Below are 23,378 nucleotides of genomic sequence, written 5' to 3'. Positions count from 1 at the left end.
GTCCCGCGTCTTCTCTTTCTGAACGGGCTTACCACAAGAGGAGTGGGTTGAAAAGTTTGTTTCATCTCTGTTGTTCAGTGGCTCAGTGGTGTCTGACTCTTTTCGACCTCGTGGACTGCAGCAGGCTTCCCTGTCCTTCACTCTTTCTCAGGGTTTGTTCAAACTCATGTCCATTGAGTCGGTGATGCCATCCAACCATCTCATCCTCTGTCCTGTTTCATCTCTAATTAATAAGTACTATTTTCACTAACCTGACTGGTCTATTTCAGTCAACATTCACTGTGATTGGACATCTGAGAACTGAGTTGCATTTAAATCAGATTAACAATAATAATAGTTTATTTTTACTTATTTTTTGGCCTCTCTCTGGGCATGTGGGGCTATTAGTTCCCAGATCACGGATGAAATCTGCACCCCTTGCAATGGAAGCAGGGAGTCTTAACCAGTGGACCACCAGGGAAGACCCTGCAGGAATTTAACAACAAATTGAAATAAGAACTAAAGATGACAGCGGTCTGGTGAATCACATGTAACAGATGACATCAACCTTATATATATACTATTCAGTCATACAAACCAGCTGAATCACCTGACAATGCAATTTTTAAATTATGAATCTAGATTTGGTGTCTAGATGAGAATTATATATTCAACATTCATAAGAATCAAGATCAATTACTTGAACTTTTAAAAAACTAACAGCTTTACTGAGGTATAACTTTGGAAAAACTTTAAGACTTTCTCCCCCTAGCCTTGTTTCCTTTGTAAAAGCTCCATGCTATTCAAGAAATACAACTTTCAAAGCCAACACTAATTCTCAAGTTAGACTTTAATGATACTTATCTTTAACCACTTTTCTTCGAATGAAAAGAGAAATAAAAAATAAAAAATGCTTCTCGTTGACAACAGTCCAATTTGCTGTTAATTCTATATGCAGGTAGCAAAGAATCCACAGAGTTTGGTTCCCAAAAAGTGAGTCAAGTTACCAACACGCAACTTAACATCACACTGCCTTGGAACTCGGCGGCACAAACAATAAACTATTTCTGCATAAAAAAACCCCACTAACAAGGACTAAAGGGAAAAGCAGATGGGCTGAAACAAGGAGTAAGTTTTTCTTTTAATCAGCACATCTTACGGTTAAGCTAGAGAAAGGTGTGGGAAGGGCCCGGCTCGGGCGCGCGCGCTCGGCCATTCTGTCCCGCTGTCCCCGGGGGCCGGGTGGTCCCGGTCACTGCGCCAGGTAAGCGGACCCTCGACCGCAGGGGACGAGGCCGGGGCCGGCGCCCGAGGGCCGAGGACACGGCCCTTCCCACGTCCGCCCGGCCGCCGCGGAGGCGAGGCTGCAAAGGCGGCGGATGAGCGGGCGGGCCGGCGCGCAGGGGCCGGGGGCGCCCGGAGGGCGGGTGCGGGCGCCCGGACCCCGGCGCGCACCGGCCCCGGCCCCGCCCCGCCCCGCCGGCCCGCCCCCCGCGCCGACGCCTGCCTGCGCCGCGGGCCGAGAGGTGGGCGCGGGGCGGCCCGCTCGGCTCCTCGGCGGCGGCTCCTCTCGGGCCGGCGGCCGGCGCGCCGCTCCTGGAGGAGGCGGCGAGGCGGGAGGAAGAGGAGGAGGAAGGCGGCGGGAGGCGGAGTTGCGGGCGAGCAGGGCCGAGCGCGGCAGTCGCGCCGGCGCGGGGCGAGGACGCGGAGCGGCCGCCGCCGGGTGAGCGTCTGCGGCGCGGGGCTGGGCCGCCCGCCCGCTCCCCTCGGGCGCCGGGGGCGCCGCGGCTCCGCGGGCCGGCGCGGGGCTGCTCCGGCGCGGGCGGCCCGGGGAGCGGCCAGGGCCTCGGCGGGTCCGCGGGCGGGCTTCGGGCCGGCGGGGAGCGGCGTCCGGGAAGCCGGGCCGGGGCGCCGGGCTGGGGAGGCCCGAGGCCTGCTTCCGCCGCGCGCGCCGGCCCGACCCCGCGGCCTCTGGCCCTTCGCCGCGCGCGCCGGGCCCTGGCCGCTGCCTTTGTTGCCCGCAGCCCGGCAGGGAGAGGCCGGGGCTCGGCGAGGCCTGGGGCGGCGGCGCGGGGCCTGCGCGCTCGGACCCCGGGGCCGGCGGGCGCGCGCGGGAGGCCCGGGCCGCGGCGTGGCCGGGACCCCGGTGGGCTCCGCGCGGGGACGCGCCGCCGGACCCTCGTGGCCGTGGGGACGGGAGGACGTGAGCCCGCCCCCGGGTCCGGGCCGGGTCGCGGCGTTCGGTTCGCTTCGCGGACACCTTGGTGCCTCCCTTCTGGGTCACATCTATTGACATTTGTCCCGGGGCAGGTCCCGGCCCAGAACTTGGAACGTGTGCGGTCGTCTGCAGGCCAACTTCACGTTTAGTCGGCATGTGGAATTCGGGGTTCCCAGCCCCACTTTTTGGAACTCAGGGCCAGGTGGGAATATGGGGACAGACCTCAGGCTTCCGGTAGTGAAATATAATAATGTTGGATTCAGTTGCACGAATGTTTTCTTGAAACGTCTGCCCTGGAAAAGGAGACCTGCCACTTTACTGTGGATGAGGATGGAGAACGTAGTAATCACAGTTACGATGTGAATGAGACATAAAACGTTGCCCAGATACGTTCTTCATGGACTGCGGTCCTTGGCCGCACACATGTCTGTCATCAAACAAAAGTAAACTGCCCTCTCCTTTAAGATGAAACGGCCGAGGTGTTCCCAGCCACAGTAGGTGTGCAGTGATCTTGACTTTTTTTTTTTTTTTTTCTGGTTAAAGCAACAAATACCACAACATGAAATCTACTTAGCTTACTTGAATGAATGAGTGTTCAGTGGAATATGTAGTGCTGTGGGGAATGTTTTATTTAAAAACATGAATGGCGCTGTTTATCAAGTTTCACAGAGAAAACCTGGAAACAGCCTGTGATCTGCTTCCGGTGCGGTCTTATTCCTCAGTATTTCTGCATCAGGTAGCATGGATATGGTTAAGTTTCAGAGGCCACGCCTGCTCCAGGCAGAATATGTGACCAACCCTTTGGTTCTGACACTGTTCCTCATGGTTTCTTGTTGCCTTTGGGGACGCTGTCAGACTGGCCTTGGACTTAACTAGGATTCTTAGAAGAGCTCACCTGTGACCTGGCAAGCACTTTCTACCGGTCTGGATAGGATCCCCCATCTTATTCACCGAAACCTTTACCTTTTGGGGGCCTTCCTTCAGCATCTCTTTTGAAGAACTTTTTCCCCTTATGATCTTTAAATACCTCCTGAATTTGTGGGAAGTACCTGGCACTGCCCCTTTCCCTTCTCTTACTGGGAAGGTGGGCAGGCCTTAGACATGGCCTCCCGAGGACCCAGGGGCACACCCTTGGGTGTCACCTGACACCCTCCCCTGTAGCACCTTGTAGGGGAGCGGCCAAGCAGGGGTTGAGGTGCCATTGACCTGGGCTACAGCCATCCTGGGCTGGGCAGTGCCCTGGGAGGAAAACTCAGCTGTGCTGACTGGATTCCTAATCATCTCAGGCTCCTTTTAATGGCCCTCTTTTTAGGGAGTAGAAGCAAGCATCTTCTTAAAGCCTGTCTTGTTAGGTAACCATCACTCTTTAGAGAAAACTCTGGTAATTTTCTCCCTTGTGATCAGTTTTCAAGAAGCTGTTTTTTTTACTAGTATTTCCTTTTATTTGGCTCATGGAAGTAATCGTGTGATCTTATTTCAGAGTTATAACGTAGCTTCCCTGGGGGCTCAGATGGTAAAGACTCCGCCTGCAATGTGGAAGATCTGGGTTTGATCCCTGGGTTGGGAAGATCCCTTGGAGAAGAAAATGGCAACCCTCTCCAGTGTTCTTGGCTGGGAAATCTCAGTAGTCTGGTGGGCTACTGTCCATGGGATCGCAAAGAGTTGGTGGACACACCGAGCGACTAATACAGTACTCCAAAAAAAAGGAAACTGTCAGGATCATTTCTGAGTTTGTGTCAATTACTGTTATTATTCGCTCATAAATATGCAGTCGTGCAAAATGGGTCATGCACGCACACAAGATACATACAAATATGTTGAAATATGAGGTCAAGTATTCAACAAATATGTTGAAGTATGAGGCATCCCTGGTTGCTCAGATGCTAAAGAATCTGCCCACAATGCAGGAGACCTAGGTTCAATCCCTGGGTTGGGAAGATTCCTTGGAGAAGGGAATGTCTACCCACTCCAGTATTCTTGCCTGCAGAATCCCATGGACAGAGGATACTGGCAGGCTGTAATCCATGGGGTTGCAAAGAGTTGGACATGGCTGAGCAACTAACACACACACCTGAGGTCAGATTCCCCATGTTATTTATAATCTGGTGTAACTAATGGATGTGTATGCATCTATTTAAATGACCTAGAGGGAAAAAGATCGCCTTTTGCTGTTTTCTGCTTGTTGCATCTTTTATGGGAAATGAAGATTGTCTATTTCAGTTCTCCGTCCTCATTCCTAACTTCTTCCACTTCAGGACATGGCACATCTGTGGTGTCCAGTTACTTTCATAAAATTGTGAAAGTCATTTTGCAGGGGAGACATTTATGATATTAGTGTGTCATGATAAGGGGAAACTTTCTTGTATGACTAGCTTGATTGAAAGAGTTATCCAGGTAGTAAAAGAAACAACACTGGGCCGTGTTCTAAAGTGTACTGAGAGTGAAATTGTCATTAGTGTTTTTATGGTTAGTTTATTATGCTCCATAACACGTTGCTTTATCTGTTAAGTAGGGAAGACTTTTGGACTAAGGGCACATTTCACGTTAAACCGATGTCAGGGTCGACTTTGATGATTCATACAGACTTTACATTTACTTTGTTGTGACATTTGTTTTGGGTGACCGTTGGCCTTGTTGATGTTTGAAGAATAGACCTAGAATAGTCGGAGATAGATAAGTCATTGAAGATTTCCACGCTCCCTTTGCACACGGAGGATGTTTTGGAGGTGTTAAGTCTTTAGGGGGATGTGTACGTTGCTAGCTTGTGACCTTGAATACACTGTATATCCCCTCGGAGTTTTATTCCTCATTTGGGGCTAAGATGGGGGTAATAATCCATCTGACAGAGTTACTGTGAGTACGCAGATGTTTTGTGTAAAGTGACATTCAAACTGTTTACCATTGTCACAAATGAGACTTCTGCCTGACTCCTCAGTTGGTCTTGAAGAACCCACTCTCTGCCTCAGTGCGGTCACGGTCCAGCCCTTCTCTTCCTCGGCATTCCAGGCTGTGTCTCAGTCCTCACCTTGCACAGGGCTGTTCTTCAGTGGCTCCTCCTGGGGTTGGTTCATCCTCGGATCGTAATACCAGGGTCACCGTCTCAGGGAAGCCTTCCCTGGCTCCCATTCCTCGTAGCTCCTTGAGGGACCCCATTTATCAGTTTGTGTGTTTCTGATCTAAGGTTCATCACTGAGTTCCTTGTGGAGGACTGGGCCTGTGGTCTTTCTCCTCTGTCCGCCTCAGACTCCTCATGCTTCCTGTCCACTGAGTGGGGACGCGGGGTGCAGAAAGCTCCTGTGGTTTCTACGTGGTTGTCCACACAGTAAAGGCAGAGGTGTGCTGCCTGGATCTTGGACGTCTGTTGGTTTTTGTGTTTTTCTTCTTTACCCCTGGCTGCGCTGATCTGCTCAGCTGGATAAATCATAGCACTAGTAAGGCCTGAGTTCTTGAAACTCCATGGCCTACATAGCCACATGTGGGGAAGAGTCACCTCTACCTGTCGGGCCGAGGTGTTTGTCTGAATTCACTCACACACTTGGCTGGCTCATCCATCTTCTCTGGAATCACAGTTGCCTGGAGTGCGAGGAGAGGATCCGCCCCAGGGCACGTTTCCCTTGAAGTTGCCTTACAGAACTTGGTGGGATGAGACTTCAGTTGTCTGGAACCTCTGGCACCCTCAGGATGGGGCAAGAAGGAAGAACTCATTTGGAATTAGACCAGCTAGAGACCTAGGTGGCTCTGAGCATAGCTGGTGAAGGTGTGCTCTCATAGGGCTGCAGATCAAGGCCTGAATTTCAGCCCTGTGATTTTATAGGGCAGTGATTTTTAAAATAAAAATCTTATTTATCTTCTTGTAAAAGAATACTAGTGTGCCTTCCTCCACATCGGTGTAAAAATTAAGTGAGATAATGCATGTAAGGGGCTTTCCTGGTGGCTTAGATGGTCCACCAGCAATGCAGGAGACATGGGTTTGATCCCTGGGTTGGGCAGATCCCCCAGAAAAGGGCATGGCAACCCACTCCAGTACTGTTGCCTGGAGAATCCCATGGACGGAGGAGCCTGGTGGGCTCAATCCATGGGATCACTGAGTCGGACATGACTTAGCCACTGAGCACCCACAATAGTAATAATTAGTTTAAGCTATACCATAATTGGTGGCTTCCCTGGTGGCTCAGACGGTAAAGCATCCTCCTGCAATGCGGGAGACCCAGGCTCGATCCCTGTATCGGGAAGATCCCCTGGAGAAGGAAATGGAAACCCACTCCAGTACTTTTGCCTGGAAAATTCCATGGATGGAGGAGCCTGGTAGGCTACAGTCCATGGGGTCGCAAAGAGTCGGACAGGACTGAGCGACTTCACTTCGCTTATACCGTGATTAGTTAAAAGAAGTATTCTGATTAACCTGCAGTATCTGCATAAGACTTGGTTTTTCTTGCTGAAGAAATCTTCTGTGGGGAAAAGGTGTGAAATGAAGATGAGAAAAATGGACATAAAAGAGGAAGGAGAATGGGAGTCTGCAGAAGTACTGCTGGTGCAGCTACTAGAATTTGAGGATTACACGTGGTTACAGTGGGGCGTCCCTAGTGGCTCAGGTGGTAAAGAATCTGCCTGCAATTCAGGAGACCTGGGTTCGATCCCTGGGTCGGGAAGATCCCATGGAGAGGGGAATGGCAACCACTCCAGTATTCTTGCCTGGAGAATTCCATGGACAGAGGCTACAGTCCATGGAGTCGCTAAGAGTCAGACATGACTGGGTGACTGACACTTGACAGTGTGAGCAGCGGTGGGCTAACTGGCCCCGGGTCATCGTGGTCGGTTGGTGGGAAATCTTGAGCAGGAACATACCGCCCACGGCCGCCCACAAGGTCCCTGGCACTTGTTCTCCTACTGTGTGTTTTAATATTGTGTTATCACTCTTAACAGCCATCCCACTGAAATTTTTTCTTAAAATTATTAAAAGGACATCACACTTGGAGACTATGTTTGGGGAGCGGTGGCTATTCCATCGTCCTGGGGAGCCGACTCTTGCGTAGTAGAGAACGAGGAACGCTGAAGACGAGACCGCATCTCTGCAGGCCTGGGAGCCGAAGCCATCTGAGCATCAGAAAACTCCTGCCAGCATCACCATGCCGTCCTGAAGTCTGCCACCAGGTGAGTCTGGTCGTGTGAAGAGACGTCTGTCTGTCTGGAGCGGTTTAGTGGCAGCGTGAGGTTATGTACATGCTTGTTTATACAGTGTCTCTTCCAAGAACGCAGTGGAATATATAGCTGCTTTTAGATAACAGTTCTGGCAAAGCCAGTTTAATGTTACTCTTTAGAACTGTTTGGAAAAGGTGTATGCAGCAGGTGCTGCACACTGTCGTTTGGTGCTGCCTGCTGCTGTTCTTATGTGATGGGTGGTATTCTGGCCACATTAGCAACACGCTGGGTGGTGAGAGCAGCAGGATTAATAAATACTCTTTTAAAAAACGGAAGATGAATTTTTTACTGGTAGACTTGTCACTTCATGTGATTTCCCTTTTGTTTTGATGTTTATAATAATAATAAAAGTGTTTTTGGTTTTAAAGGTATCGTCCCTCTGATTAAAGTCATTTCTGTTTATTCACATTGCTTTTAACATAAAAATATATGTATATATATTTAGGGAATAACATTACTACCAAGTATCACTGACTGTCAGAGTGTATAAATGTATACCAAACAAAGGAATTATATTAGGATTTTAGTGCTTTTGTTCATTTGAAGAATTACTGCCTTTCTCAAATTAGAGGGCACCTTCTGATAACATTATCCTCCTGCAGACGATGAGGAGGCAGGTAAGAGTGGTTACGTAATGTGCCTGAGTCGCGTACCACGTTGCTGGCAGATTTCAGAATGCAGCTCCCCTGGCCGTCTGTGCAGGATGTATTACTTCTGGTAGCCAGGGAACGTGGACTGTGTCTTCAAGGAGGATGTCACAGTAGAGCTGACTCTGGGACAGCAATCGGCAGGGCTGTCTGTGCAACGACGGTATCAAAGACAGGCTGAGCGACAGGAGCTGTCAACCTAGAGGCTGCTTTCTCCTCTCTCTAGGTGACGTTGCCTGGTCTCTATTTCTTGGTTTACTTCCTTGATTTGATGGAGCTCATCCTTGTAACTTCCTAGAAAGGTGATGGAGTGTGAGATCTTATATGTCAGAAAGTGTCTGTGTTCTAAGTATTTGATTTGTTGTCTGGCTGTGTTCAGGCTTCCTAGGTGGCTCAGACAGTAAAGAATCTGCCAGCAGTGCAGGAGACCAGGGTCTCTGGGTCTGGAAGATCCCCAGGAGGAGGGCACAGCAGCCCACTCCAGTGTTCTTGCCTGGAGAATCGCAAGGTCCCTGTGTTAGTCGGCACAGGATAGGTTTTGCTGCAATGGCAGATAAATGTCTGAAACCTCAGTATGTAAATGATGCTTCTTGCTCTCTTTCACCGAGTCCATTGCCGGGGGCTCCCCTGGCGTCTTCCTGCAGTTCCCCGTTGTATCACCTGGTGGCCCCGGCTTACCCCAGCAGGTGCAGAAGAGAGCTGATAAGCTAGCACGAGATGTCTCCCCCAGAAGTGACTCGTGCCCTTGTCGCTCGGCGTCCATTGGCCGGAATCCGTCACGTGGCTGTGCGGTTGCGGTGTGGGGGGTGTGCTCAGGCAGAGTTGTTGATGTGCACGTGGGCTGCACTGGAAGCGGGTTTCCTCCTGAAGTTGAAGGCTGACTTCCAGCTTTCAGTGTTACCACTGTGTCAGCTGCCATCTCTTTCCCTGTCATGTGTGCGTGATATTTTTTTCTCTGTCTGGAAGCTTTATAATGTCTTTCTATTATCACCTAAATTTTAAAATTTCACCACGATGTGCCTGATTGTTATTTATTTTCTTGGGTGTGTGTACTGAGCATTCCATGGAGTCTTTCAGTGTGTAAAGTGCGTTCTTCAGTTTGGGGAAAAGTTTAAAATTTTCTTTTATAATTTTTTACCCCTTCATTTGCTTTCTTTTCCTGATTAAAACTCTTTGTTGAGTGTTGGGTCTCCTAGATTGATGTGTTGTCTGTTTTTTTTTTTTAGCTTTCTCTCAAATATTTAGTTTGGTTTATTTTGGGATTTTCCTGCGGGGGGAGGATTTTCTCAGGTTTTCTTCTATTGAATTTTAATTTTGGCTGTAAGAGTTTTTGTTTTCTGTTTTCTACTCCCACTTTTTAAATGGCTAGCATCTGACTCTTGTTTCAGATTTGTGATATTTTTTCTTAGGTTTGTTTTTTTGTTGCCTGCCCTTGTAGCAGGCTTAAATTTCATTTATCTGAGCTGGTTAACACTGTTGTCATCTGCTGTTGTTTGCATTCCAGTTTTCATTGTCCTTTTTTTTTTTTAATTTATTTAATTTTTAAATTTTTTAATGTTTTGGCTGAGTGGCTGGTGGGATTGAACCAAGGCCCCCTGCAGTGGAAGTGCAGGGTCCTAACCACTGGACCGCCAGGAAATTCCACATTCCTTGTGGGTTTTTTTGTGGTGATAAAGAAGTGTATGTTTCATCAGAAGCTTGTCCAAAGTGTTTGTTTTGCCAGCATCAGGGAATAATAAAGTCTTTTACTTTGGGGGAAACCTGAGTCTGATTTTTCTTTAAATAAAGATTTTCATTGTGTTTTCAGTTAGTGCTGTCATGAAGCCACACCCATGCCACTGAACTTTGTGGAACTTAATTTACGAAATACCTGCTGGTCTGCAGTGGGCAACGTGAATTATTTTCACTTCGATCATTTTAAAAGTATTAGAGGTCCCCTGTTCGGCAGCCTTGAATTAGTGATTACTTTTGATAATTAACTTATCATTTTACAATATGTATGACCTTTTCCATTTTGTAAGATATTTCTATTTACTTAATAGGGCTGCATCATTCATTTGAATAATTATTGCTCTACGGGATCTCCTTTATCACTAATTACCAATGAATGAAGTTTGCATTCAGTCTTAAATCTTACGTGGATTACTTTCTGTATCCCAAATGTGCTATTCTTTATTTGTGTATACTTACATAAAATGAGGAAAAGATTGTTATAGCTGAAAACTCTTATTCTCTAATGCAAATCAAATGAAAAACTTAAATGTTCTGTGCAAAAGCACTTGAGCACATGATTGACAAATTGCCTTTTAAATTGGAGCTTAGTGTTGAGACCTAAAGGCTGAACGCAGTCAAAGCAGTTGCGTTACTTTTCAGTTATTTTTATGTGCATGTTGCCACTAGGAGTTAAAAATTTTTGCTTTAGTAGTTCAGTATATTGAAGAGACTTTGTGTATAAACAAATCTTCAAGAATGAAAAGTAGTGAAAGAACTTCATCATTACACTGGTACAGCACCCCTGCCCCTGAATAAAAGTAAATATCAGACAGACACCTCAGTTCAGTTCAGTCGTGTCCGACTCTTTGCGACCCCATGAATCGCAGCACGCCAGGCCTCCCTGTCCATCACCAACTCCCGGAGTTCACTCAGACTTGCATCCATCGAGTCAGTGATGTCATCCAGCCATCTCATCCTCGGTCGTCCCCTTCTCCTCCTGCCCCCAATCCCTCTCAGCATCAGAGTCTTTTCCAGTGAGTCAACTCTTCGCATGAGGTGGCCAAAGTACTGGAGTTTCAGCTTTAGCATCATTCCTTCTGAAGAAATCCCAGGGCTGATCTCCTTCAGAATGGACTGGTTGGATCTCCTTGCAGTCCAAGGGACTCTCAAGAGTCTTCTGCAACACCACAGTTCAAAAGCAGCAATTCTTCGGCGCTTAGGCCCTGCTTAATTGTCAACAGTTGGTCAAAAATTCTCAAAGGATCTTACCTACTTGGTAGTTTAACCAGTAGTTTACAACTTCCTTGTAGGCAGTGAAAGTGGTGAGATTATTTGGGAATTTGCTGTTTTTTAGCTAAAACATTGGTAAGTGCCTGGCAAGGTGTAAAAGTGTGTACATTTAGAAAATGATCCGCCTCCTCTGGTGGCTCAGTTGTAAAGACTCTGCCTTCCAGTGCAGGACACAGGCTCGATCCCTGGTTCGGGAGAACCCACGTGCTGTGGGGCAGTTAAGCCCACGCGCCCAGCTCCTGAGCTTGTGCTCTAGAGCAGCAGGAGGCACCACCACAGCGAGAGGCCCACACACCGCAGCTCGAGAGGAGCCCCTGTCTTCAGCTGGAGAGAAGGCCCGAGCAGCAGCGGAGAACCAGCACCATAAACAAACAGTTTAAAAGTAAATAGTATATCATCAATTTGAAAATAAATGATAAGAATAAATAATTTAAAAATTAGCCTGTATATACATGGAGACAGTAATGAATTGGTAATAGGTGTACTACTTTTTAATGGGTAACTGGTGGTGCAGTGGTGAAGGATCTGCCTGTCAGTGCAGAAGATGTGGGTTTAATCCCTGGGTTCTGAAGATCCCCTGGAATAGGAAATGGCAACCCACTCCAGTATTCTTGCCTGGAAAATGCCATGGACAGAGAAGCTTGGCAGGCTATAGTCCATGGGGTTGCGAAGAGTTGGACACGACTGAGCAAGTGAGCACACACACACTTTTCAAATCCAACGTGTTAAAATCTCAGTAAGAAAATCAAGGAGTGGGTTTATTTCAATAATCAAATCTTATGAACTAGCTCCACTGATGGTTTAAATGACTGAATTTATGAATTTTTCTATATTTAATAGGAATGTGTTGGACACAGTAATAGGAAAATGTATTTAGAAATGCTCACATAAAAGTTCTCTACAGGTTAAATTTCTAAGTCTCTGCATATTTTTGTTCTCATTGAATCAGATAATTTTAGAGCTTCATGTGTTTTAGAGATCAGCGTCTTCATTTTATGTGGGAAATTTGAGACTCTGGAGATTCGCTGTGTCACACAGAAAACAGTGCCACGGTATGGTTTTGTATCTAGCCCACAAAGTGGGAGTTGGAACTTGAAAATTTATTAGAGCTTTTGTTGTACTTATAAACATCATTCTTAATTTTAAATTATATGGCAACTTAAGTCTATTCTTCCCAACTTGATTATTCGATACGACTGAGCGACTTAAGTCAACACAGTGTGTGCGGGCTCAATTGTGTCTGACTCTGCAACTCCATGGACTGTAGCCCGCCAGGCTCCTCTATCCATGGGATTCTCCAGGCAAGAATACTGGAGTGCATTGCCATTTCCTTCTCCAGGGGATCTTCCCAACCCAGGGATTGATCCCCCGTCTCCAGTACTCTTGCCTGGAAAATCCCTTGGACAGAGGAACCTGGTAGGCTGCAGTCCATGGGGTCACTAAGAGTCGGACACGACTGAACAACTTCACTTTCACTTTTCACTTTCATGCATTGGAGAAGGAAATGGCAACCCACTCCAGTGTTCTTGCCTGGAGAATCCCAGGGACGGCAGAGCCTGGTAGGCTGCCATCAATGGGGTCGCACAGAGTCGGACACGACTGAAGTGACTTAGCAGCAGCGGTAGCAGCTCCTGTATTAGCAGAAGATTTTTTTCCACTGAGCCACCTGGGAAACCCACTTATCTACCTTTATAGCCATCCAAATATTCATATGACTTCTTAAAGCTTTTTGTGCAAAGATCAGAGACTCTAAAAGAAGTCAAAGCCATTCTATTATGTTTGCTACATTTCAGTTATTTAGTGAGTCAGAGATTTTATGCTACTTGCAAGCTACCAAGTTAGCCAAAAACAGTTCCATTGCTGCTGCCAGAAGACATGAGACTCCTGGGTCAGAGATAAAGGACTTTATTACTCAGGATAGTAACAGGCATCTGTTGCCAGTTCCCTGAGGACTGGTGCCATATTGAGAGAAGATGTGGGGGTGGAGGGGGTGAAGATGGAGCAGGAAACCAGTGAGGAGGCTGCCGCAGTGAGGCCCATGGCCAGTGTGGTGATTGGACCCACAAGTGAGAGGGCTCTGCCTATGGTTTGAAGATAGGGATTGAGATTGGATGTGAGTGAGAGAAAGAGGAGAGCGCTGGATGGCGCTGAAGGTTTTGATCTGAGCAACTGGAAGAATGGAGTAGCCATGAATGAAAGTGGGAAAGAATGCAGCTTGAGCAGGTTTAGGGCTGGGATGGGGAAAAAAAAATCCAGATTTTCATTTTGAATGTGCTTGAGTCTCAGGTATTCATAAGACAGCGCAGCGGCAGAGTCCAGAGAGGAACTGGCTGGAACTGGACTGCACAGAGGCGCGGTTCGGGAGCGGGCTGCACATCAGTGTACCTCGTGCGTGAGAATGAGGGGCGTGAGTGCAGACGGAGAAGTGACCGGAGTCTGAGTGCCGGCCCGAGCGTGCCTGGGGTGCTGCTGGTCCGCGGGAGGTCAGCGCTGAGAGTCGGCGCTGGATTTGCAGCGCAGTCAGCGTTAGTGACCTTGGCAAGAGCAGTCCCTGTAACCGCCGGGGAGAAGGTCTTGGGTGGGAGTTTCAGAAAAATGGGGGCAAGGGGGTCCTCACGTATACGCGTGGTTCCCCCAAGGTGTTACACTGCAAGGGGATGAAAGAGAGAGAAGCATAGACGGGGGGGGGATGGTTGGTTTTTATCTTTGAGGAGTGGCCCAGCAGAGGGGACTCGTTGGCAGGTGGAGGAGACGGCCGCAAAGCGGGGCGGCCGGTGGAAAGGTCCGTGGGTTTATGGTAACGGGGTGGGCGTGGGCTGCCGCGGCGCTGCAGAGTTACGTTTGCTTCTGAAGGTCTCGATTGTCTCCGGGAAGTAGGAAGCCAGGCCTTCAGCTGAGATTGAAGGTGGGGGAGATGTAGGAGGTCTGAGGGAAGACGAGACGTGCTCGGCTAGGAAGGGGAGAGCTGAGTGGATCAGGGGATGAACGTGACTTCCAGGCGGCGTTCAGGCTGCCCCTGAGGCTCACGGAGGTGACTGCACCCTGAGACCAGCCAGACGGCCCGTGTTTCCGCAGCCACGTTCCCAGGGAGGGTGCAGGCAGAGCCGGTGTCCCCAGGGTTGTGGTTCGGTCAGGAGAGTTTCTCAGAGTGAGAATGGGGGAAGGGAACTGAAGAAATGTTCTATGGAATGACGGTGATTAACCGTGGAATACAAGCCACTGAAGAGCTGGTGGGGTTATTACTCTTAACGCTTAAACTTTGACTATTTCAGTCCAGACTACATATACAATAAATAAAATGTAATGTCAGATTGGCAAAAAGTTGTTTTAAGTGGGCTGAGGAGAAGGAGGAGGCTGTCTAGGTTCTTAATACAGCAAAAATAATAACTGTTTTTACCTGTTGACGTGCTTTTTTGTTGGTGGTCATGCTGTGCCTAAAAAGCGAGGAAAGGCTTTGCACTCTGCTCTGACTTGATGGATTTACTCAGCCATCCCCTTCTAAACAGTGCCTTACCAACAAACAAGCCTACAGACCTTGTTCTGAAGAAAACACTCCATGTTTTTTGTAAAATATTTTGAAAATAAGGTATTGGACATAATACTTAAACAAAGTCTTCTGTGATCCGGTTGACAGTTATGTTGTATTTCTTTCTGGTCTGATTTTCCTCCCTATTCTTTCTACATAATCGAGGCCACACTTTACATAAGATTTCATTTCCTGTGTTTCTGCATGTAACAAATGAACAATATGAACTTTTCCCCCATGTTATTTATAACTCTGTATAAATATCAGTTTTAGTGGTTCCCTAAAGTTCCATTGTGTAGATGTGCAAGAATTTTGTTTACAGTTCTCATAATGTTGGAAATTAGAATGTTTCTGATTTTTTAAATTTAAATTTATTTATCTTTTCACTACATTATAAATGCAGGAGATGTTATTATGCTTTGTTTTCCTATTCAGGATTTATAAAAATAGCATTATTGGGTCAAAGAGTATGTTTTTAAGAGTTGCATATAGCCAAGTGATGTTTTACAACAATATTAAGATGTTTTCAACAAATGAATATCATTATTTAAAAGAATCTTTGCTGATTTGACTTGTGAAAAAAGTCAAGACACGAGTACTATACAGTGTAGAAAAAATAAAGGAGACGACCTATACAGACTGCCACGGGGTGATTCCTAGGGGCCTGAAATGCCCCTGCCTTGTCATAAGTCTTTGTGGTGTGCACATCTAGTTATGCCTTTTAATCGTTTTCCATATAATAAAGAAAAAAAGAAGAATGTTTAAAAGCCAGCCTATTTTACATTGCCACCAGCAATGTGGGAGGGTTCCCCTTTCTCTCCCTTCTTGCTGACTCTAGGTCTTGCCCGTCTTGGGGTGGGTCGTGGTCCCTCATTTGCATTTTCCTCACCACCAGTAGTGTCAAGCACCTTTTCATGTACTTACTAGCCATTTGTATGTCTTTGGTAAAAGGTCTTATTTAAATCTTTTGCCCACTTAAGAGCAGGTTGTCTTATCATTCAGTTTTAAGAGTTCTTTATATATTTGTTGTGGCTACAAATCCTTTATCAGATACACGGTAAGCAAATATTTCCTGCCAATCTGTAGCTTCTCTTTCCTCTTAATGATGCATTTTGGAGCACGGAATTTTTTAATTTTCATAAAGTCCCAATGCTTAGTGGTTTTTATGAATAAGTTCTTGGTTGTATGCAGTTAGTTTATCTCTAAAATTCATCACTTCATGGGAAATGGATGGGGAAACAGTGGAAACAGTGTCAGACTTTATTTTGGGGGGCTCCAAAATCACTGCAGATGGTGATTGCAGCCATGAAATTAAAAGACGCTTACCTCTTGGAAGAAAAGTTATGACCAAGCTAGATAGCATATTCAAAAGCAGAGACATTACTTTGCCGACTAAGGTCTGTCTAGTCAAGGCTATGGTTTTCCTGTGGTCATGTATGGATGTGAGAGTTGGACTGTGAAGAAGGCTGAGCGCCGAAGAATTGATGCTCTTGAACTGTGGTGTTGGAGAAGACTCTTGAGAGTCCCTTGGACTACAAGGAGATCCAACCAGTCCATTCTGAAGGAGATCAACCCTGGGATTTCTTTGGAAGGAATGATGCTAAAGCTGAAACTCCAATACTTTGGCCACCTCATGGGAAGAGTTGACTCATTGGAAAAGACTCTGATGCTGGGAGGGATTGGGGGCAGGAGGAGAAGGGGACGACAGAGGATGAGATGGCTGGATGGCATCACGGACTCGATGGATGCAAGTCTGAGTGAACTCCAGGAGATTGTGATGAACAGGGAGGCCTGGCGTGCTGCGATTCATGGGGTCGCAAAGAGTCGGACATGACTGAGCGACTGAACTAACTAACTAACTAAAATGCTGAAATGGTTGCTCTTGACAGTTTGGCTCAGCTTTATAGTTTTTACAGAGAAAACTTTATATAGAAAAACTTTATATAGTTTTTATTGAGTTTTTCTCTCTTTTTTACAGAGAAGATTTATCAGTCTCCCTTTCCATCACGCCAGAAGTGGATCCCCCTTGGTACATACTTTTAAATTCTCATTTTCAGATGAGGAAACTGAGGCATATTGCCCAGGGTCATTAGGCAGTGGTGACTGCAGAGTCCTGCTCAGAACCACAAGGCTTTGTCCTCCCAGCTCCATACAGTGTTAACGCAGTCAGATAAAATGACATGTCATCGGAAACTGCCGACGGTCAGCTCTTGTGTCTGTTGCTTGGCAAATTCATTTGCAACTTCAGGCCAATTGTTAAACATTCTAAGGTTTAGTTTACTCTTCTATAAAATAGAAATAAAGCTGGAACCTTGAAAATAGAGTTATTCTGAGGATTCAGGAAGATTAGTGTGCATTTTTTTGTGCGCAGTAATCCCCCTGGAGTTGGTGGTTGTGGTGGCGGTGGAAGTAAGTCAACCAGCAGAAGTGATTGCAGTGGGTGACAAAAAGCCTCTGCCTCCTGAGGAGCAAGGTCTCTCCTCTCAAGGATGAGAGTGTCATTTGGGCTGTAAATGTGTGTCTTTTACAACCCTTCTGCAAATGTTTGCTTACTTACATTCTGCACTAGGATCGAAGGCCCTGGAGGGTCAGGACTTTATCTTTCAGCTCTGGTTTGCAGCTCTCTCCTCACACTGGTGGAGGACGTGCAGTGTTTTATCAGTGTGAAGACACGTGTGTGAGCTGGAGTGATAATACCGCAGGAGAGGGAGGCAAAGAGGTGAGCACAGTTAAAGGAACTTACAGAAACGGTAGTGAGTGGTGAGGATGCCTTGTCCGGGGTGAGCTCAGGTCCAGGGGCTGTTAGGCGCCAGGGCTTTCCTGGGTCAGGTAGGAGCGGAGCCCCGGGGGAGTCTCAGTGGGAAGCGGAAGACTGAAACGAGAGAGTGGGGTACCGGGGGCGAGACCAGGCCAGGCCCGGGGTTGGGGGCCCGGTGCATCAGGAGCTTGGAAGCTGGGGAGGACTGGAAGCAGTTCAAGAGGGTCCACAGAGATGGCTGATTCAGGAAAGCTCTTGAGACCTTTGACCCCGAGGGCATCAGCGTCCTGCTTTTGTGACCCCAGGTGGTGAAAACACACAGACAAACACTGTTTTCCAAGCCTGCGGGGAGGAGGGAGTGGTGGTGGCTCTGTATAAAGTAAAACCTCAGTGGTCACGGGAAGGTCCTCTGTGGAAAATGTACATCTCCTTGCAGGTGTGGCTTCCTGATCCCATGTCCACCGCCTGGACGTGTGGTCACTGATACCCGGAGACTTTTACTGTATATATTTAACCATATAAATACACACATGGGATCATATTTGCCTTTTCTTTTGTAGCTGGCCTTTTTCCAGTGTCTCTTGGACCCTTTTCTTTATGTATATAATACTCCATGGTATTGATGGACTATAACTTACTAAACTAGTTCACTAACTTTGAATGTATGTTTTCACTGTTGCTCCTGATAGCCAGATCAGTTCCACGTTTTGACCAGAATGCATTATGCAGCAGAAGTCTCGCGCAGTTTAGGTTAAGGGGATCATCCTGCAGAATCAGGGTGTGATCTCTGCCTCAGCTTCCCCACTCGTACAGAGCGGGCGTTACTCTTGTTCTTGCCGCCTTGAGCTGCAAGCACCTGTGTCACTTAATCTATGGGCGGCATTTTTAAGGACATCACATTTATGAACACTTTGAAACCTCACTGCTAACTTGCGCGATGGACACCGATACCTCTAAGGTGACACAGCTGATGAAGTTGGAGCTGGGATGCAGGTGACCCGCAGCAGTCTAGCTCCAGGTGAGTGCTTCCTGCTGTGTCAGACTTGGTGCTCCTTATGCCTAGAACTAAACGCACCGGGTTATGAGGATTGAATGAGATGCAGTCTATTCCAAGGCCTGGCACATAGCAGGCCAACATGTGGCCTATATTTGCTAATAGTAGGTCATTGGAGAAGGAAATAGAAACCCACTCCAGTGTTCTCACCTGGAGAATCCCGTGGACAGAGGAGCCTGACAGGCCACGGTCCATGAGATCACAGTCGGACACGACTGAAGCGACTAAGCACGCACACATGTAGGTCATTACTAGGTAAATGATGAAGTAATATTAGTTTCTGTTTTTTTTTTTTAATTCTCTGTAGCACATCGTTTTCCATATGTCCCTGTTTTTGGCATGTATATATATCTAAAAGACAAATTCCTAATAGCATAATTATTTGGCTCAAGCATATGTAAATTCTAAAATTTTGATAAATATTTTCAAGTAATCCTCCACAAGTTGTACCAGTTTACACTTGAGGAGTTAGTTAACGGTCAGGGCTAGTTCCCCATATCCTTGCCAGCGTTGTTATTGATTTAGTTCTTTAAACTCACCAGTGAAGGATATTATCTTGTTTTGTTTTGAATTTTCTTGTTAGTGAATTTTTAAAGTTAACATATAGTTTCAGTCAGTCCAACTCTGCGACTCTATTTACTGCAGCACGCCTGGCTTCCTTGTCCATCACCAACTCCCAGAGCTTGCTCAAACTCACGTCCATCGAGTTGGTGATGCCATCCAACCATCTCATCCTCTATCATCCCCTTCTCCTCCTGCTGTCAGTCTTTCCCAGCATCAGGGTCTTTTCAAATGAGTCATTTCTTTGCATCAGGTGGCCAAAGTATTGGAGCTTCAGCATCTGTCCTTCCAATGCATATTCAGGACTGATTTCTTTTAGGACTGACTGGTTGGATCTCCTTGCAGTCCAAGGAACTCTCAAGAGTCTTCTACAACACCACAGTTCAAAAGCATCAGTTCTTTGGTGCTCAGCTTTCTTCATAGTCCAACTCTTACACCCATACATGACTACTGGAAAAACCATAGCCTTGATTAGATGGACCTTTGTTGGCAAAGTAATGTCTCTGCTTTTTAATATGCTATCTAGGTTGGTCATAGCTTTTCTTTCAAGGAGCCAAGCATCTGTTAATTTCATGGCTGCAGTCACCATCTGCAGTGATTTTGGAGCCCAAGAAGATAAAGTCTCTCACTGTTTCCCCATCTATTTGCCATGAAGTGATGGGACTGGATGCCATGATCTTCGTTTTTTGAATGTTGAGTTTTAAGCCAGCTTTTTCGCTCTCCTCTTTCACTTTCATCAAGAGGCTCTTTAGTTCTTCACTTTCTGCCTTAAGGGTGGCATCATCTGCCTGTCTGAGGTTATTGATATTTCTCCCGGCAGTCTTGCTTTCAGCTTGTGCTTCATCCAGCCCAGTATTTCGCATGATGTACTCTGCATTATAAGTTAAATAAGCAGCATGACAAGATGCAGCCTTGACATACTCGTTTTCTGATTTGGAACCAGTTCATTGTTCCATGCCCAATTCTAACTGTTGCTTCTTGACCTGCATAAAGATTTCTCAGGAGGCAGGTAAGGTGGTCTGGTATTCCCATCTCTTTAATAGTTTACATACAGTGAAACACATCCTTTATAGTGTACAATCAGTTGAGTTTATACCAATGCATTCAGTCATGTTGCTATCACCACAGTCTCAGTGTATCAGTAGAGTTCCATCATGCCCAAATTCCTTTAATTTCTTTGTGGTAGATGAGTTGAAAATCTTCTAGGGTGTTAACTGGCCACTTGAATTTGTCTCCTTCTCTTGCTTTCTTGATTGCTCTCTTGCTTGTTTTTTTGACTTTCCTTCTGTCCTTTATGTGTCAATTTTTCCTTTTTATATTTTGCTTATTTGCTTCTAGAACTGTGTACCTTTCTCTTACTGATTGCTAAGAGTATGGTCTATGCGACAGAAATTCATCCTTGGTCATGTGTGTTTACAGGCTTCTCTGATAGCTCAGTGTGTTTTTTAATGGAAAACAAAACAAAACAAAACAAAACAAAAAACCTGCCTGCCAACTCAAGTTTGATCCCTGGGTCAGGAAGATCCCCTGGAGAAGGGAATGGCAACCCACTCCAGTATTCTTGCCTGGGAAATCCCGTGGACAGAGGAGCCTGGTGGCCTTCAGTCCACGGAGGTCACAAAAAAGTCAGGTATGACTTAGAGACTAAACGATAGCAACATATGTGTTCGCAGTTTTCCTCCAGCTTGTTTTTTGGGTTTATTTATGCCGTACATTTTCATTGTTAACGTTTGTTGATCTTTTCTTTTATGGATTCAAGCTTTTATGTTATGCATAGAAACTTGCTGTCTTAAGTTTTTTAAGGGTTCTTTCAACTTTCATTCATTTATCTATTTTGTTTACAAATCTGATCCTTCTGAAATTTATAGTTGCATAAGAAATGAAGTCAGTCTTGCTTTCCCTACCATGCTCAAGTGGCTTTCCAGCCTTCTCTCCTCGCTTCCTTAGTAACCCACCTTCCGTCCAGTAGTTCAAGCTGTCTTCCTTGTCACAGACTCCTTCCGTGTGTTGTGGTCTGTCTCCTGAGTTTCCAGCCTTCCTTCGGGTCTGAGCTCTGACAGTGCGTGGTGATCCTGTGCAGCTCATCCTTTTCATTTGTCCTGCAGAGTCTTCCTTAGTTCTCTTTTCAGCTCAACATCATCTTGTCAGATTTCTTGCAAAAACATCATTGATGTTTTCATGGGGTCTTGAGCCTAGTATTTTGACAGGATTGAACTGTTTTATTGAAGAACATAATGTGTCTTTAGGTCTTTTATGCTCCCTTCTGAGGAGTTTGAGAATTTTTTTCATAAAGTTCAGGACATTTAAAAAATTAATTTCATCTTTTTTTTTCCCCATGGGTGTACATTTGTTCCCCATGCTGACCCTCCATCTTTTAAAAACCATTATAAGAAGAAACTAGTCTTTTATTATATTTTCTTATCAGCTTTTTAAAAAATATAGAATTACTAGTGATTTTTGTGTATACAGTTTATAAGTAGTTACTTGACTGACTTTTCTCCCCCCCCCAATAGTTTTTCAGCTGCATCTGTTGTGTTTCCAAGTATTCAATCATGTCATTTGTAATAATGATAAGTTGTTTCCTCCTTTCCAATATTTATGCTTCTTACTGTTGACAGATTAACTGGCTACTCAGTTAAAGTAATGCTAATTAATAGTATTGATAATTGGCATCCTTGTTGCCGCCTGTCAGCATTTATTCATTATGGTTCATAATTTTGTTATGGTTATTGTGTTAAATGTCCATCTGTTTCTATTCTGCAAAGACTACTTTTGAGGCGAATCAAGAATTAATGTTATTTCTTTCAGATCTTTCTTGTTATTTACAGCTGTGATCATAATATTTCTTCTTGATCTATGGTAGATTATTTTAGTAGATTTACAAATACACAGTCATACCAGCAAACCTGGGATCTATCTTATTGAGTTGTTTCTCCCTACCACTCTCAATGTTTGCTGATATTTAAGAGTTCTGTTTTGGTATTCATAAGTTAGATTGGTGTTTTGGGTGTTTGGTTTTTTTTTTAAATTTGTTGTCTTAGTCCAGTTGTGGTATCAGTGTTCTTTTGACTTCAAAATAAATTTGGGAGTCAATTTTTTCCCTCTCTGCCGTGAAGTAGTTTAGTGAGATTGGATGTAGTTTAGTGTTGGAATATTGGACGCATGTCTTCAGTGACTTGTCGCTTTATCCCCTCAGGGGAAGAGAAGGCCGAGCTAGTTCCTGGGTCCTTTCCCAGGTCCTTTGACGCTGTCAGCCTCTTTTGGGTTCTTGCCTCCTGCGATAGAATTTTGGTATAATATATATCAGCCATAAAATTTTCCATTTCATCCGAGTTTCAGCTTAATTTTGATAGCATCTCCACATACTTTTACATATTTTGATTTCTTATAGATTTATTGTTAACTGCTTTTCCCATTCGGAGAAGGCAATGGCACCCCACTCCAGTACTCTTGCCTGGAAAATCCCATGGATGAAGAAGCCTGGTGGGCTGCAGTCCATGGGGTCGCTAAGAGTCAGACACGACTGAGTGACTTCACTTTCATGCATTGGAGAAGGAAATGACAACCTACTCCAATGTTCTTGCCTGGAGAACCCCAGGGACAGGGGAGCCTGGTGGGCTACCGTCTGTGGGGTCACACAGAGTCGGACACGACTGAAGCGACTTAGCAGCAATAGCTCTTTGCATTTCTGTTTTGCATAAATCCATTTCCCCCTTTTTCTTGATTCTCACAGTCAGTTGTCATTACCATATGCCTTTTTTCACAAATTCTTTTCTGTTAGAGGATCTTTTCCGAAAATAATTAGTATTGCTATTTACTAGTTCATTGAAAAACTGCATGAAACTGTACTTTTAAACATTTTATTTTAAATTAAAATAAGTAAATATGCACTCTTTGTTTCCAAGTGTAGGACCAATGTCTTTCTTTAAATATTCGGTGACTAAACTTGGTTTGAATTATGTCATCTCTGGCTTTACATAATGCGTCATCTATGATTTTCCAGTTTGGCACTTAACTTTTAAGTAAAATTAGAAGTTAATCACATTTGCAAAGCAGTCTTCATACAAAGGCCTGGATTTTTTTTTTTTTTCTTTTTTTTTAAAGTACTGTTTTCATAGTTCTTTAGAGTGGTTTTGTTTACATCTAATTTCACAGAAAAAAATTTAGCTGTCTGCATTTATTTAGTGTTTACAAATCAATTAACTTTTTTTTTTTTAATAAAAAGAACTTAAAAAAAAAGAATCTTAAGTTTGGATGAATGTCAGCAGTGCCCAGGAGCTATTTCAGGTACAGGGGTCCAACTAGTGACCAACTGATGGTGCTCCCGATGTAAAGCAGTAAATAAGCAGATATAATTCAACTGATAAAACATTATAACATATGATTGGAGTTTTAAAAACCAGCTCTGAAAGTCATTTTCTTCTTATAGTTGG

At 45.4% G+C, this 23,378-nt stretch overlaps 1 protein-coding gene across 1 annotated transcript in view; it reads left to right on the top strand.

Annotated features, from left to right (window-relative positions):
* Nucleotides 1–1,635: 1,635 nt before the first annotated feature.
* Nucleotides 1,636–23,378, top strand: part of SOCS6 (suppressor of cytokine signaling 6) — a 30,556-nt gene continuing 8,813 nt past the window's right edge. The window contains exons 1-2 of the mRNA XM_052660455.1: nt 1,636–1,702; nt 7,158–7,348. The gene's annotated coding sequence lies outside the window, so the exon portion shown is untranslated. The remainder of the gene's footprint in view (nt 1,703–7,157; nt 7,349–23,378) is intronic.

Source organism: Budorcas taxicolor, chromosome 22, assembly GCF_023091745.1.
Source record: "Budorcas taxicolor isolate Tak-1 chromosome 22, Takin1.1, whole genome shotgun sequence".
Classification (NCBI taxonomy): domain Eukaryota; kingdom Metazoa; phylum Chordata; class Mammalia; order Artiodactyla; family Bovidae; genus Budorcas; species Budorcas taxicolor.
Note: the sequence above shows the minus strand (reverse complement) of the source record. Positions and strands in the feature narration are given on the sequence as shown.